The following is a 15,229-nucleotide window of genomic DNA, read 5'->3' as shown; positions in this document are numbered from 1 at the left end:
TCAGAGCCCTCAGCGGGCGGGCACTCACTCACTCAGAGCCCTCAGCGGGCGGGCACTCACTCACTCAGAGCCCTCAGCGGGCGGGCACTCACTCACTCAGAGCCCTCAGCGGGCGGGCACTCACTCACTCAGAGCCCTCAGCGGGCGGGCACTCACTCACTCAGAGCCCTCAGCGGGCGGGCACTCACTCACTCAGAGCCCTCAGCGGGCGGGCACTCACTCACTCAGAGCCCTCAGCGGGCGGGCACTCACTCACTCAGAGCCCTCAGCGGGCGGGCACGCACTCACTCACTCAGAGCCCTCAGCGGGCGGGCACTCACTCACTCAGAGCCCTCAGCGGGCGGGCACTCACTCACTCAGAGCCCTCAGCGGGCGGGCACTCACTCACTCAGAGCCCTCAGCGGGCGGGCACTCACTCACTCAGAGCCCTCAGCGGGCGGGCACTCACTCACTCAGAGCCCTCAGCGGGCGGGCACTCACTCACTCAGAGCCCTCAGCGGGCGGGCACTCACTCACTCAGAGCCCTCAGCGGGCGGGCACTCACTCACTCAGAGCCCTCAGCGGGCGGGCACTCACTCAGAGCCCTCAGCGGGCGGGCACTCACTCAGAGCCCTCAGCGGGCGGGCACTCACTCAGAGCCCTCAGCGGGCACTCACTCACTCAGAGCCCTCAGCGGGCACTCACTCACTCAGAGCCCTCAGCGGGCACTCACTCACTCACTCACTCAGAGCCCTCAGCGGGCACTCACTCACTCACTCACTCAGAGCCCTCAGCGGGCACTCACTCACTCACTCACTCAGAGCCCTCAGCGGGCACTCACTCACTCACTCACTCAGAGCCCTCAGCGGGCACTCACTCACTCACTCACTCAGAGCCCTCAGCGGGCACTCACTCACTCACTCACTCAGAGCCCTCAGCGGGCACTCACTCACTCACTCACTCAGAGCCCTCAGCGGGCACTCACTCACTCACTCACTCAGAGCCCTCAGCGGGCACTCACTCACTCACTCACTCAGAGCCCTCAGCGGGCACTCACTCACTCACTCACTCAGAGCCCTCAGCGGGCACTCACTCACTCACTCACTCAGAGCCCTCAGCGGGCACTCACTCACTCACTCACTCAGAGCCCTCAGCGGGCACTCACTCACTCACTCACTCAGAGCCCTCAGCGGGCACTCACTCACTCACTCACTCAGAGCCCTCAGCGGGCACTCACTCACTCACTCACTCAGAGCCCTCAGCGGGCACTCACTCACTCACTCACTCACTCAGAGCCCTCAGCGGGCACTCACTCACTCACTCACTCAGAGCCCTCAGCGGGCACTCACTCACTCACTCACTCAGAGCCCTCAGCGGGCACTCACTCACTCACTCACTCAGAGCCCTCAGCGGGCACTCACTCACTCACTCACTCAGAGCCCTCAGCGGGCACTCACTCAAACTCGAACAAAAGGACTCAGAGATACAATCTAGGGAGGATGATCTCACCGATTTAGGAAGAAGACATCTGGACTTTGATTCACAGCACGTGCCCTGGAAAGAGCAGACACCGTGAAGAAGATCACGTACTTCTGCCCTTGACCACCAAAAGACCCTCACCCTATTTCTACTATGCACGCTCAAGGCTATGCAAATGAGTTCCAATAAATAATAGTCGCGCCTATCCCCTGAATTAATTGTAATAACCCAGCCTTTCCTAATGCATATGTATGCTTTGGTGTAATAAATATTTGGCTACTTGCCAGAGACGGGGTGCAAGCTCTGTGGAGAAATCCCCTTGCACCCCGGCCGGCACAAGCAGCCCTGCTTCAGAACTCTCTCCGAGTTGTAGAGTTTGTGTCCAGCCATCACACCCCTCTGCTTTACCTCGGAAGCCCTGTGCCCCATTTTGTCCTCATTTTCCTCTCAGGCAGGCTGCGCTCACAGTCACAAAGGAGAGGACCCATTCCCACCACACAATGAGAGCCACAGTCCAAACTGGGAACACCCATATTTACCAGTTCTGCGTCAGCACCATTAAAACACGACCTGCATTTCATTTTACTTTTTTGCAGCATTATCCCAACGCATTCTAAAACCAGCCTTTGCTTAAATGTTTTTACTGCTATGTTTTCAGAAGCAAAAAGGAAATACTTCCCTGTAGATTTGTAGCTGAACCACTACAGAAAAGCTGTTTTTCAGCCTACGAAGCACACACACCATCACTAAAGCCACAAGCCAGCGCTCAAGGAGGCCACGGCCAGCCGCGCTGCCATGGCAAACACACACAAACACATCCTTAAACACCTACACCCTATTTCACTCTTTCAGGACGTAAGCAAGCTTGGAATGTGATGCTAATGCTAAAGCATTAATAATTACCTAAAAGGAACCAACATCAGCATGTACCAAATGTATTTTACATCACTTTTATAGGTAGAAGCAGTGAGGTGTTAAAAAAACCCTCTAAAATATCTATGATATATTTCTCTATAACACTCCTCTTTCCCTCTTCAGACACAGCAGCGAGGTTGGGAGAAGGATGCAGCTTCTCAGAAAGAAGAGAGGATGTAAGAAAGGACTTAAGAAGCCAGATTTAAGTTCACTTACGCAAATGGAAAGGGAGGCACTTGCTCCCATATTAGACTGCAGGAGAGCGTTTCAGCTGTGCTGCTCAGAAGACACCATCACCTTGCTTCCCCTCACAAAGCCATGTAGTCTGGCCAACGCTAACTGCAGCCGTTGGGCTGCTCCTCTGTAGTTAATTGATCATAGCATAATTGCTAGGCATAATCTTAACCAGTAGTTTCACTCCAGATTTTGTGGAAGGTAGAAATTAACTGCCGGTAGAAGTGGATTCCTTGTAGCCAACACTTGCCTCCGGAGGCACGCTGCACAAGCTGATGGATGTGTTACCATCAGGAGATGTTTCCATGGCACCTAACGCACACAATGGCAGGGGTTCCTGCAGCACACCGATTGTGTGCTTGATATTTACTTTTGAGAGGTATTTTTCAACGCAGGTTTGCAGATATTTATACTACCTGCTATCCATTCTGCCTGCTAGCAGCAGTAAGTAAAATATTTTGAGATGGCCCACAGTATATACGTGCTACAGATACAGCTTTACACAACAATCATTTTAGTAAACATACCAGCAAGGATTCATCCAGCCTTTGAAACATGGAAGACAGATTTGCTGTTAAGCCTAACATCTTCTGTTACAATTCTTTCAGATACCAAGCCTCTCCTAGGAAATAAGCCACAGCGAAGCAAGTAATGTTGCAGTTAAATCTAATTGGTGAGGATTCTTAATACAAATCTGGTAGTTAGGGACAAAACCAAACCACACAAGGCAACAAACCAAAACAAAACCAGGCACTGAGTCAGACCCCTCTGGGGCAGTACCAGAAAAGCAGGAGTTACTCTCAGGGTGCTGGACTGCTGATTTAGCAGAGATGGCAGAGATAATTCCCTCTTCCTTAGGGGAAAGGATACCGCTTAAAAACGGTGAGGATTTTTAGCTCACTTACCTCTCCACAAGATCCCACGATGAGGTCTGGAAATGCTATGGTTTAAGGCTTTCCTGCCCCCCCGGCATGAGAAGAGACCTCACTTTGGTGACAGCCTCGCTTCCACATTAGGACATGCCAACCCCCACCACCCAGTGGGTGCAGTGAAATCCCTAGCGAGGAGGGTTCATATCTGCACCAAAATTCCTCACTGCCACCTCTGCTGGCTCCAGGTCACCGGCTCTGCAGCCCTCCGAAAATCCTGCATTCACCCTGCTGTACACCAGAAGTGGCTAGCTGACTTTGCCAGCCCAATGGGCTTTTAATCCCTTTCTCCACAGCACGTGGGCCATTCCCCCAGCACAGCTGGCTCTCCTCAAGCCCATTTTGGCCAGCGGCATGCAAAGCTCAGCCCTCTCCTCAACACCATCACTCCCCACAGCCCCCTCACCTGCTCTGCCCAAGGGCTGAACTGGGGGCAGATGCCACCTTGCCCAGCAGCCCAGCCTTCCCCAGGAGAGCAGGAGAGAGAACCCCGCCGTGGCTACCTGCTGCTGCCCGCCCAGTTGCCTTCCCCAGCATCCCGGGCAGCCTGGCCTCATCCCTGCAGAGTGCTCCATCCCCGCCCACCTCCACAGCTGCAGCTGATGGAAGGGCCCTGCCCCTGCCCTGACCCCTCCAGCACTGCTGTCCTGAGACATTAACCACTTCACAGCTAAGCCTGTTCAAAGCTGTTGGGCCCACAGGCAGCGGCAAGGCTGATGGTGCTGTCTCCACAGCGCTGCGCCATGTAAAACTGATTGCTAAAAAAAAGAGAGGAAAACGTGTTGGTCCTCCTGTATCCCATGGCATGACTGCTGTCTGTCACAGCAGTATGGTGTCCAGTGCTCATATCTGAAAGAATTCAGGGAGCGTTTTGGTGGGTGAGATCCCCTCCCTGCTTCATTCAAATCCTCTCTCCTGCCGCTGCCCTAGAGGCACCATAAACTGTTTTCCCACCCTTCAGGCCCTCACATACTTCATCGCTGTGTGATGGCGCAGGAGCAGCTCCCCCACCTTTGCTGGGTCCCTTTGGTAAAGACAAGAGTACAAGGCACCCAGAGCCACCAGCGGGCTGGTAGCAGTTTGCCCTCTGCAGAGAAACAGTTCACAAAAAGGCCTGTGCAAAAAAAAAAAAAAAAAAAAAAAAATCCCCAACTTAGAAAAAATCAACAGCTAACTCTTTGCTGCCCACCCCACAGCACCTTTCCACCATCCATCGAACCAGATGTCATAGGAATCATCCTGCTGACATGTCGCTCTCCCTTGCTTCAGCTAAACATGTAAATTCTAGGCAAATATCTGTTAAAGCAACAAATTATCTGCTTGAGCAGCAAGCACCGTTTTTTCCTGTTGGGTGATGACCCAGAGCGAACAAGGCAGCAGCGACTGCAGTCAGCCTCTTGCTCTCTACTGCTCCTCTAGCTGCAATTATTGAAGAAATTGTTTTCAAGACCTGACTGCAAAATTCAGCAAGACTTACAAAAAAAAAGACGTTTCAGTTCCCAAGAAAGTCTGCAACAGCTAGAGGGCACACGAGGCTTGCCAGAGAGGTGGTCCTGCAAACCTCACTTCAGATACAGCAAGGAGGGCCAAGCCCTGGACCGGATTTTCTTTTCGTCCGAAGTAACACAGTTCAGAGGTATGATTTCTCCTCGCATCGCTGCTGTACAGAAGCCGCAGGCAGCGCAAATTAAACATAAAACTGCTCATACTGTGTGGCTGCAATTCAAACCCTTCCTTGACAACCTCCAGATCAAAGTCAGTCCCTGCAGGACTGCAGCTACACAAACAGGTTATGTGGTACTTGGAGCAGCCACCCTACCCTGACTTGAAGGTCTAAAAAAAACCCCAAAACTTTTGCCTGCCACCCAGGGGAAGGCTTGTGAGGAAAGGCAGTGCTGTGGCCTGGGTGGTGTGAGGGGCTGGGGGAGCGTTGGCAGGGGGGGGTGTTTGCTTTTGTACTCTCTCACTGGGGGCATGGCCCCCGGCTACCAAGAGGGCTGCTTTTGAGGACTGCTGATGTCTCAAAAAAATAAAGAATAAATATGAAATGAAAACAGAAGAGTTTAGTTTTCTTTCTTAGAAAACAAGGTTGTCTTACAGAAGCATTAGGAACAACAGGATCCCTATGAGAGAGGGCAGAGGTAAATCCACTGTCAGCAGCAGTACAAAAAAAAAAAAAAGAAAAAGCAAGAAAAATAATTAACCGAGGCTTCATGGTTCATTTCAGTTTTCCTTCAAAGCTGTAAGCAGCCTGTTCTGCTAACCTAGTGATCTGTGTCTTGGCTTCAAGAGGCTCCAAGCATCCAGCCAAATAGGCCGGAGCGCGTGCCCCACGGGGAGGCCGCCGTGGGGACGCAGCGTGGCCAGTCCTGCCATGCCGCGCTCCCTGCCGTGGCCCAGATCCAGCTGGAGAGGCTGCGGTGGCTCAGGATTAGAAGTAAACACTGCGGAAAGCAGCCCCGCTGATCCCAGCTGCAGCCTTCGAGCACTGGATGCTCGGGATCAGAGTGGAACTGTGGGGTTCATAAATAAACGCATAAAGCTTGACCTGAAGCAAATAAATTCAATGCAATTGCACGAGCTAGCCGGCCCCTCCATGGCATGATCCTCACTAACCAGTGACAACTTCTAAAGCAACTTCTCAAGGATATGCAGGCATACAATGCTGATTAAAAACTAAATATCAATACTATATGTTTTTCATTTAAAGCATTGTCCACCATAAATGCTGCGTTTCAGTCGCACTGCTTGGGTTCTGGTATCTAATATTATCCTGAAACAGAATTTGTGATGCCTTGATTTTGATGTATTTAGAGTGGTTAGGTCTTTTTTCTTGTTTATGTTTTGTTGTTGTTGTTGTTTCAAGTGGACAACTGCAAAGAAGAAAAACCCTTTGAGCGCGTCAGAAGGTCAGAGAACTCCATAAATACAAGTGAATCAGCTCATTAAAACATCACTAAATTTGTCTCATCTGTAGTAAACGCTTCAGACCCTCTGTGATTGCTCTGCTGGAATTGCTAAATTATGCTGTTGATACAGGATGATTATGAGCTGTGTTGTATCCGGAACACTGGACATTACAAGTTCACATAATCGACCTCTAGGTCATTTCAGCTGCTTTAAAACCCTTTTCCTCCTGTATATCAAAACAGACGCCAGCCTGGTGGAGGAGAAGGCCACGGGGTAGCATCCCACAGGACCTCTCAGCTAATGGTGTTGCTTTTTGCAGCTTGCCAACAGGCAAAGGAGCGCATGTGCCCCGGCCAGCCGGTCAGCACCCCTCAGCTGCGAGACCCGCGGCGCAGGACGCTGCCTCCGGCTTACCCCGGTGCTGGGGACTGCGTTGGGTGAAAGGGCCAGACAGACCCTGTGGGAGCCGAGGGAGGAGGAGAAAGCACTGTGAGACAAGAGAGCGTAAGAAGCCGATGTTACAGCAGGGGATACAGGACTCCGCTGACCAGAACTGTTTTGAAAAGGATAGTTTGATTTGGGTGGGGAGCTCGGAGGAAAGTCACTGGCATAAGTAGGAACACTATTGCTCTGACTTTGTAATTTATATGACTTTTTAAAAACAGGATAAAACACCACCAGAAGCCTACACCCCCCTTGCCAAGCAAGTGTGTGCTGACCTCTTACACTTCAGAGCTGACAGCTTCAGCAAGTAGGACTGAAAATGCCAAAAGAGCCCTAGCGATTTGTCTGAACAGAAGGAAAACAGAAAAATAATATTATCTCCTCCTTGGCTTAAAATGCTCAAAACTGCCACGTTCAGGAATGTATTTTTTTTCCTTTCTCTGTGTAATCTTTTGGGAACAGCATAATCATTTGCTAAATGCGCTATGATGCATCAGTTGCACCATCTCAGCCTTGACAAGCCTTGTGTGCTTACCCCATAAAAGCATCCTTGAATTGTCATGAAAAACAGTCAGGGCCAGACACACGCGGATGACTTTCCATCAGGTGAACCTGCCTTACCGGCTTTTGAAGCAGGTTTTCATTGCCACCCTAGACATACAACATTTGTATATTTTATTCCCATTCATCATGAGCCGTTTTAAACAAAAAAATGAGCGAGTTCTCAAAAATTGCACATTTTAAAGTATATGGAGCCGGTAGAGAAACGATAGTGAGTCTCAAACAAAAGGGAAAAATGGAAATATGAGCTACAACCAAGACAGAAGGACAGATAAGGGAAAAAACTACAACCAAGACAGAAGGACAGATAAGGGAAAAAATGCATCTAGCATTAGGTAATCATTGGCAAGGAAAGCAGCATGAAAAAACGGTATTTCTATTTTAATTGCTACTGTATCTATATACATTTTTCTGCATCGTAGCCGCTAAAAGCCATAGTACAGCATTATAGGATGGTTGCCACGTATGTCTCATCGCAGCGTTTTGAGTGCCAGCTGTCTACTCACCAAGCTAAATGATCAGAAAGGAAGAGTTGCTGTCCTGACAAGAAAGCAGCTCTCCCCTGCTGCTACACGCACTGCTCTTCACCGTGCTTACGGGGAGAGCACACAGGCCACAGCCCCTCCTGCCAGGCAAGCTCCTGTAGCTGCCAGCAGCCTCCCCCCTAACTTTAGGGTTTTTTTTCTGCTCACAGCTCACTGGGTGGACTCCTCGGGATGCAGATGCCCAGGGGGAAAGACGGGTACGACTCCATGGCCAGCACCAGGCAGGCGCAAGGCAACTGCCCCCTTCTCCATCAGCCAGCCAAGCCTTAGTCAGTGCTGTGCCTGAGCAAATATCTCCTGAGTCACAGCAGGGCTCTTCCGCACTGTGGACGCAGCGCTCCATTAACCCACCTGGCAAGCTTGGAGCTGCTTCCCTCTATCTGCACCCATCTCTGGCAAGGGATGTGTTGGTGTCCCGTGGTGGCTCAGCAAAGCTTATTTCCAGGGAGCTGAATTACAGGCATGTGGAGAACTGCCCAACGAAACAGCGGCAGGCACATGTTCAGACTGCTTGTTTGCCCTTTTTTTTTTTTTTTTTTCTTCCAGCCTATTAAACTCTCTAGCATCATTTTTTTTCTCTTAAAAAAAAGTGCAGAAAGCCGCATGCTTCCTTGGCAGTTTTGCAGAACTAAAAGCACCTTGCAAGTGACAGGTCAGCTGTCAATACTCTTCTCCTTTTGGAGTGAAATGTCATGAGGGTTGAATTGGAGCCTGCCTCTCTCTGTTTCCTGTTTTAAACTTCATTTTCTTCCTCTAATCTCCACCTGGCACCTAAACCTCCTAAATTTCTTGATGCTGTTCCAGGAAAAAGAAGACAGCATTCAAAATTCAGTATTGCCTCATTATCTAAAGACACTATCATGCTGTTGCTGCTAAAGAGCAGAACATCAGCAAAAATAGCTGTGGGCTGAAAACTATTGTAATGAAAAAAGCTAAGCTCCTTTTCAGGCCTTAAAAATTATTTAAAACCTATCTCAGTCTATATCATGAAATCCAAACTACACATGAATGAAGCTGATAACTGAACTCTCTATGCAGGGAATTAAGTGAAAGCAAATCCCAAACTTTGACACATAGAGTAAATTTGAGAGGAAAAATATATCTGAAGTAGCTGGAGGTATAATTGCACCCAGTAAAGGCTCTGTGTGCAAAAAAAATAAGCACAGGCATAAGGGCTATTCTGCAACTAGACAGTCTGGCCACTGTTCCTTATTTGAGTTCACATGCTAGTGTATACAGCATTGCTTACTGGAAAAAACACGGAAATAAATACATCATGGGAAGAAAAACTATCGTCCCTTCCCAGAGTCTTATCATCCCTACCAGAAAGGCAAATATTCAATCTGCTTCTTGGTGCAGTTTGCACAAAACAAAGAAGTCATGGGAATAGCAGTTTGGGCTGAAAACCTGTATTTGCAAGAGAAGAGGATTGATTCTTCTTTCCATGCAGATTTCCTTGACATTTGCTGGTGGTTGCTTCATCTCTCTTTCTTGAGTCTGAATGAGAAATCCTCTGTTCACATCTCTTAAGCAGCACCTTCTCCCCTTCAAGTGGATTCCAGCACTAGAACTTAGTATTTCTAACACTGCAGTTGCACTGGAGTGCAGACTGACTCAAAAAATCTTTGGCCTCTGCTGCAGGCTAAGGGCACCTGTATTTTCTGCTAAGGACATACAGCCAGAGCTAAGCAATAAGATTCAGTTGATTGACTGGCAATTGCTGAACAGGCATGTAATCAGAAAACAAGAATTTCCATTCAGTTTGGCTGATCCCAGGTTTATTTCTCCAAGAAACAGGAAGCTGAAGAGCAAAACACAAAGCAACACAAAATTTCTGTAATCATGGTTTGTTCCCTACCTGCTCATTTTCATAGGCAATTTGAGCTGTAGGACTACTTTTAGCAAAACTCCAAGTACTAGGCCAGTTTCTGCAGCCCCAGTCATCCTCCCGGGAAGACAGATCTTCCATGAGGCTCCATCCACAAGCTGGACACCAGTTTCTGACAAATTCCCACAGCTGATGGGAAAATTCACCTCCAGCTTCAGCTCTAGACAGCTCATGGTCTATGAATCTCTAACTGAAGCAATTCTCTCTGGCACCACACACTGCCATTTTGCATAAATAATTCAGTTCCAACGCAATATTACTTCTTTGAAGAAATCTTTGAAAAGGTGTAAAGAAATAAAATGTAGATTAGTCCTTGCCTCCTCTCTGCCTCTAGCTTGCACGGCACCTGGAGTGGGGGTAAAAAAAAGGAGGAATATGGTAAGTGGAGGCATCAGCATCCTCTTGCACCACGGACACTGCCCTAACCCACATAAAAGGCAGAGGCAGGTTTTTATTTGTATTTCTCCAATGGCAGAGAATTTCAGTACCTTTGGTCCTTACTGATTCAACACTGTTTCAGACAAATTGTTCTCGTCTATTATGTTCAATTAACTCTGCCTTCTTCAGTCTCGTGATGCTACTGGAGCAAAATTAAGAGAAAACTCAAAAAGGTGGAACACCTCCCAAATGGAAATCTTCCCTCCAGAGAAACCAAGATGGCAGCAGCAGCTCCATCAAACTTTGCAGTTCCAGGCAAGGTGATGAAACCCTGTTTTCAGTTATTCAGTCTGTCATATGCAAATTCAAGTCTCCTATTTCGGAAGCAACAAGGTAAATGGTGTGCCCAGTGGGAATTCCCTCTTCCCCATCTCACTCTCCCGGGAATCTTTCTGGTAGCCAAGAGGGTCATTCACATACTCAAAACAGTGACTACTTAATTGTTACTTATAATTGATAGCTGGGGAGAGACCAGATTGGAAAGCTCAGTCTCATAAATGGAGTTTTTTTGTCCCTGATGCCCTGAGAGAACCTCGACATAACCCTGCTTTATTTGAAGCAAATATTAATTAAATGGAAGCATTTTTATGAACCCTTGCATAACCTCATACGCAGTATTTATTGTAATTCAAGACACGCCAGATGATTTCAGTTATCCTGATTTGCAAAGATGGTCCCCTAAGTAACGCAAAGCAGAGAGACAGCCACTCTAACCCAGGGACATTTTAATTAAACAGCAAAGTAATTTGATTCCAACAGAAGACAGTGTGACCTAATACAAATTGATATGCATGACATATATCAAATTTTAAAGTTATAACCACAAAACCCCCACACAATTTAGATATGATCTGTAAATATAGAGCTGGTCAGAGCACTGGCCATTTACAAAACAGAGGGGATAGGTATTAATGTTGTTACTCGGCAACATCTCCTAGTTGTTGCTGTTAATCACTGAAAACATGTTTACCTTTCAACATGAGCTGTGACAGCAGGAAAGGAGGAAAGAGTTTAGCTGGATGATTTTCAGCCTGCAACGAGACAAACAGGGGAAAAAATACCCAACATTAATTTGAACTAAAAGAAAATGTTTTTGCAAGTTTAGCTGTGACCAAGCGAGATTAAGCTTGGAGCCAGAGGCAGCTGGGAATGTTTGTTGCAGTCTCACCACAAAGGGGCACGACCACAAGGGCAGGTTACAAAGGAATTGCTCCAAGCTCCTTCCCAGCCGTGCGCTGCAGCACACTACGGCCTGTTGCGCTGGCACTTACACACGCTACGGCCTGTTGCGCTGGCACTTACACGCGCTACGGCCTGTTGCGCTGGCACTTACACGCGCTACGGCCTGTTGCGCTGGCACTTACACGCGCTACGGCCTGTTGCGCTGGCACTTACACGCGCTACGGCCTGTTGCGCTGGCACTTACACGCGCTACGGCCTGTTGCGCTGGCACTTACACACGCTACGGCCTGTTGCGCTGCACTTACACGCGCTACGGCCTGTTGCGCTGGCACTTACACGCGCTACGGCCTGTTGCGCTGGCACTTACACATGCTACGGCCTGTTGCGCTGGCACTTACACACGCTACGGCCTGTTGCGCTGGCACTTACACGCGCTACGGCCTGTTGCGCTGCACTTACACGCGCTACGGCCTGTTGCGCTGGCACTTACACACGCTACGGCCTGTTGCGCTGCACTTACACACGCTACGGCCTGTTGCGCTGGCACTCACACGTGAGCCCGTGCTGGAAAAACAACAAGCTGATCTCAGTTACAAAACCCCCCAACATTTCCAGAGGTTCCCTGAGTGGGTTCACAACATTGCCCCCACAACGATGCACTGCTGGATGCCTTAAGCAAGCACTGGCAGAAAACACGACGACACAACTTTAAACTAGGGCCTGGAAAACTCACTGTACTTAACTCCTCTGCAGTGGCACTAGGGATCAGCGAGGAAAGGGTGCAGGGATGCTCCCTTGAAGACTCCCGAGGTACTTTTTTGATGATTGTACATTGCATGATACTCCTTGTTGCATGCTAAGTGAGGAGACTGGAGGGACCCAAGTGTTAAATCTCATGCTCCAGATATGCAATTCTCCTACCTCTCACCTTACACTAGCTCACAAAACTGCACCCGATGCAGGAGATCCAAAGGGAAAAAAGCACAGCAGTGAGACCCCAGAGCCAAAAGAGTTGTCCTGCCTTTACTCTTCCTTATCACATGTGCACAAGACTCCCAGTTCCTCATTAAATAAAGTTGAGCATCTGCAGGCACAGAAGTTGAGAGATCTGCATTCCTACCAGTCATATTTTATTCTCTTTCTATAGCTCTGGCCAAGAATTTCAGCAAATTGCTCATTTCAGACATCTTGGCCTTTAGGTTCTGGCAACATGAAATGATTTTAGGGCTAATAAAGTCAATTTGGACGGATGTGACTGTTTAATATTAACGAGAAAAATGCAAGCAAGAAAATACTCCGCACATTGAAAGAAGATAGCTAAAGCTGGCTGACAGTGTTGTTGCAAAAAACTATGGGCACACTAAAGAAAAGTCACAGACGTAGCTATTTCAGGAAAATGTGAGGCCTTACAATGAGGACACAAAAGAAAGAAGTCAAGCCTTCCCCCACGGGACCATGAAAATGGTGACAAACCAGAAACAGACCAGCTTTTTAGAGAAAATTGAAATCACTATGTCATGGCAGTAGGGCTAAACCAGATGATCCCCTCCAACTCAAATCATTCTGTGAGTTAGCTCCTGCAACAAAATCATTACACGATACAGCATGGTACAAGATGAGCATGTGTGTAACAGCTTCAGTTGTTTAAAGGCCATTATTTAAAAGCATAGATACCTTTCTTCCAAAAAAATGTAAAAAGCAAAATGGATTTTGGTAAACAGAGCATACTGACACCTCTCAAAACTATTTCTTGGAAGAAGAATGACAAGTCTTTAACTTGTCTCTTCAACAATTGAGTCTACAGCAAAACATCACTGAAATAAGGCCTTTGAATTGGAGGAATTCTAGTTCCTAGGAGAAAGTAGCTTTTACCACTTCCTTTAACATACCTGTCCGATTTCTGTATCATTTATCATTTTTGCCATTTTTAACCTGACTATTATCATGCTCAGCTCAACATATTCACCATATACACACGTGAAAGGCCCTCCTTAAAGGCCTCAAGTGAAATATCTTTCCAATAAAAAAATACCTCAGTTTAATGCTAGGCAGACATCTCAATCAATTTTTATAGCATATGACCTGTAGCCCTTGCTCAGCACATCGTTCAGTCTCAGTATGTGATGCAGGAATCCAGTATCAGCATAATGTAGACAAATTAACAACTACCAAGGAATGTAATCTGGTTTTGCAGCTAATCATAAAGACCATCAATTGAGGAAGGCACAGAATAGACTTTAAATCTAATAAAACTTAGCAGTTTCATTTGTCTTGCCATTTTGGTAACTCCGATAAATTTTCTTAAGATCTGAAAATAAGATAAATGTTCTATTCATGACTTGACTCCACAGTAACCAATTAGTTTATTCAATAAACAATAACTTTTTCTTTTATAATAAAGAGTAATTATTTAAGCACCTCATTCCTCTTGTTTCAGATCTGTTTGTAAGGGACTATAAAACTCAAGAGGACACAGAATTTAATTCTACATGGCAGAACTCTGTACCTACCTAACTCTACCACCCTGTCAATGCTGATGACCTACTTTTCAAGATAAGGAGGCACAGATAATCATGTTGTACCCCCCCGCCACCTTCCAAAAAACATTTGAATGAAGCATGCCAGACAGAAGAAAGAAAGGCTCTCAGGAAAATACTTAAGTTGCAGCATCTCTGGAAATCTCTTCTTGGAAAAGAACCCTACAAAACTAGAGGAGGAAAAAAGCAAAAAACGAAACTAAATCTTAGGCCTTGTTTATCAGAGTCAAGATTAGTAAGGTCACAGTGCTCAACTGACTAGGACTAAGAGTCCTAACATAAATTGCCTGCGGTGGCAATATAAAATTCTTCAACAGTCAGGGCTCTTTCCTCACAGATGGGTAGGATTACATCAGGAAACTATCACAGATCACTAGTCGCATTTCCAAACATACCAAACTGCCTAATAATAGACTCCATTTCCATTGCAAAAGTGTGCTACATGTTGCCCAGTCATTACCATCAATTCCAGCTGAATTTTCTCAAACAGATTCACAACTAATTTAACATCAGTTTCATATTTAAAGTACTCGGAATGTACTGTTGGCAGGAAGTGAAAGACTTTAAAAGATATTAATCCAAAGGCACACATGCCCTAATTATAATCGAGTATATCACTGCAGTTTCTTTAAGATGTGTAAAACATGGTACTACTTTTATATGCGTGAGGTGAAATCTTGACTGCAGCTGCCATACAGCACATAAAACAGGTGCAAATCCACATCAGCTACCCAGGGCTCCCAGTTGGAACTGAAGGTGCACTTATGCCTATATCAAATAATATTTTTTCCACATGCATTGAATAAGCAATCCAGGAAAAATAACCTACAGCGTAGTTACACCCAGCTGACAAATGGAGGAAAAGAAATAAGGAGACAAACTAACTGCATCTTTATTTTTGTCAAGTTTTAATACAAACAAACATAAGCGAATCCCGGAAAGTCAGCAGAAACTGTCTATAAGCCAAGCTGGATTTTCCTACTTTAGACCAGAAGAGGGAACATTACTTGCACTTATGTCTGCTCCACTTAAAGGTTACATCGCTCTTGCTTAATGAGGTGTGCAAACAGTAACTGTGCATAGCACTCTGACAATAAAGGTTGCTCATTACATGCCTGGGTTTTTTTAATCTTAAAAGATTATTTATGAGCTAGAATCACAGCAGACATTTGAGGCACATAGTACTGC

Source organism: Athene noctua, chromosome 21 (assembly GCF_965140245.1).
Source record: "Athene noctua chromosome 21, bAthNoc1.hap1.1, whole genome shotgun sequence".
Classification (NCBI taxonomy): Eukaryota; Metazoa; Chordata; class Aves; order Strigiformes; family Strigidae; genus Athene; species Athene noctua.
The sequence above is the reverse complement of the archived record's forward strand: the minus strand, read 5'-3'. Positions refer to the sequence as shown.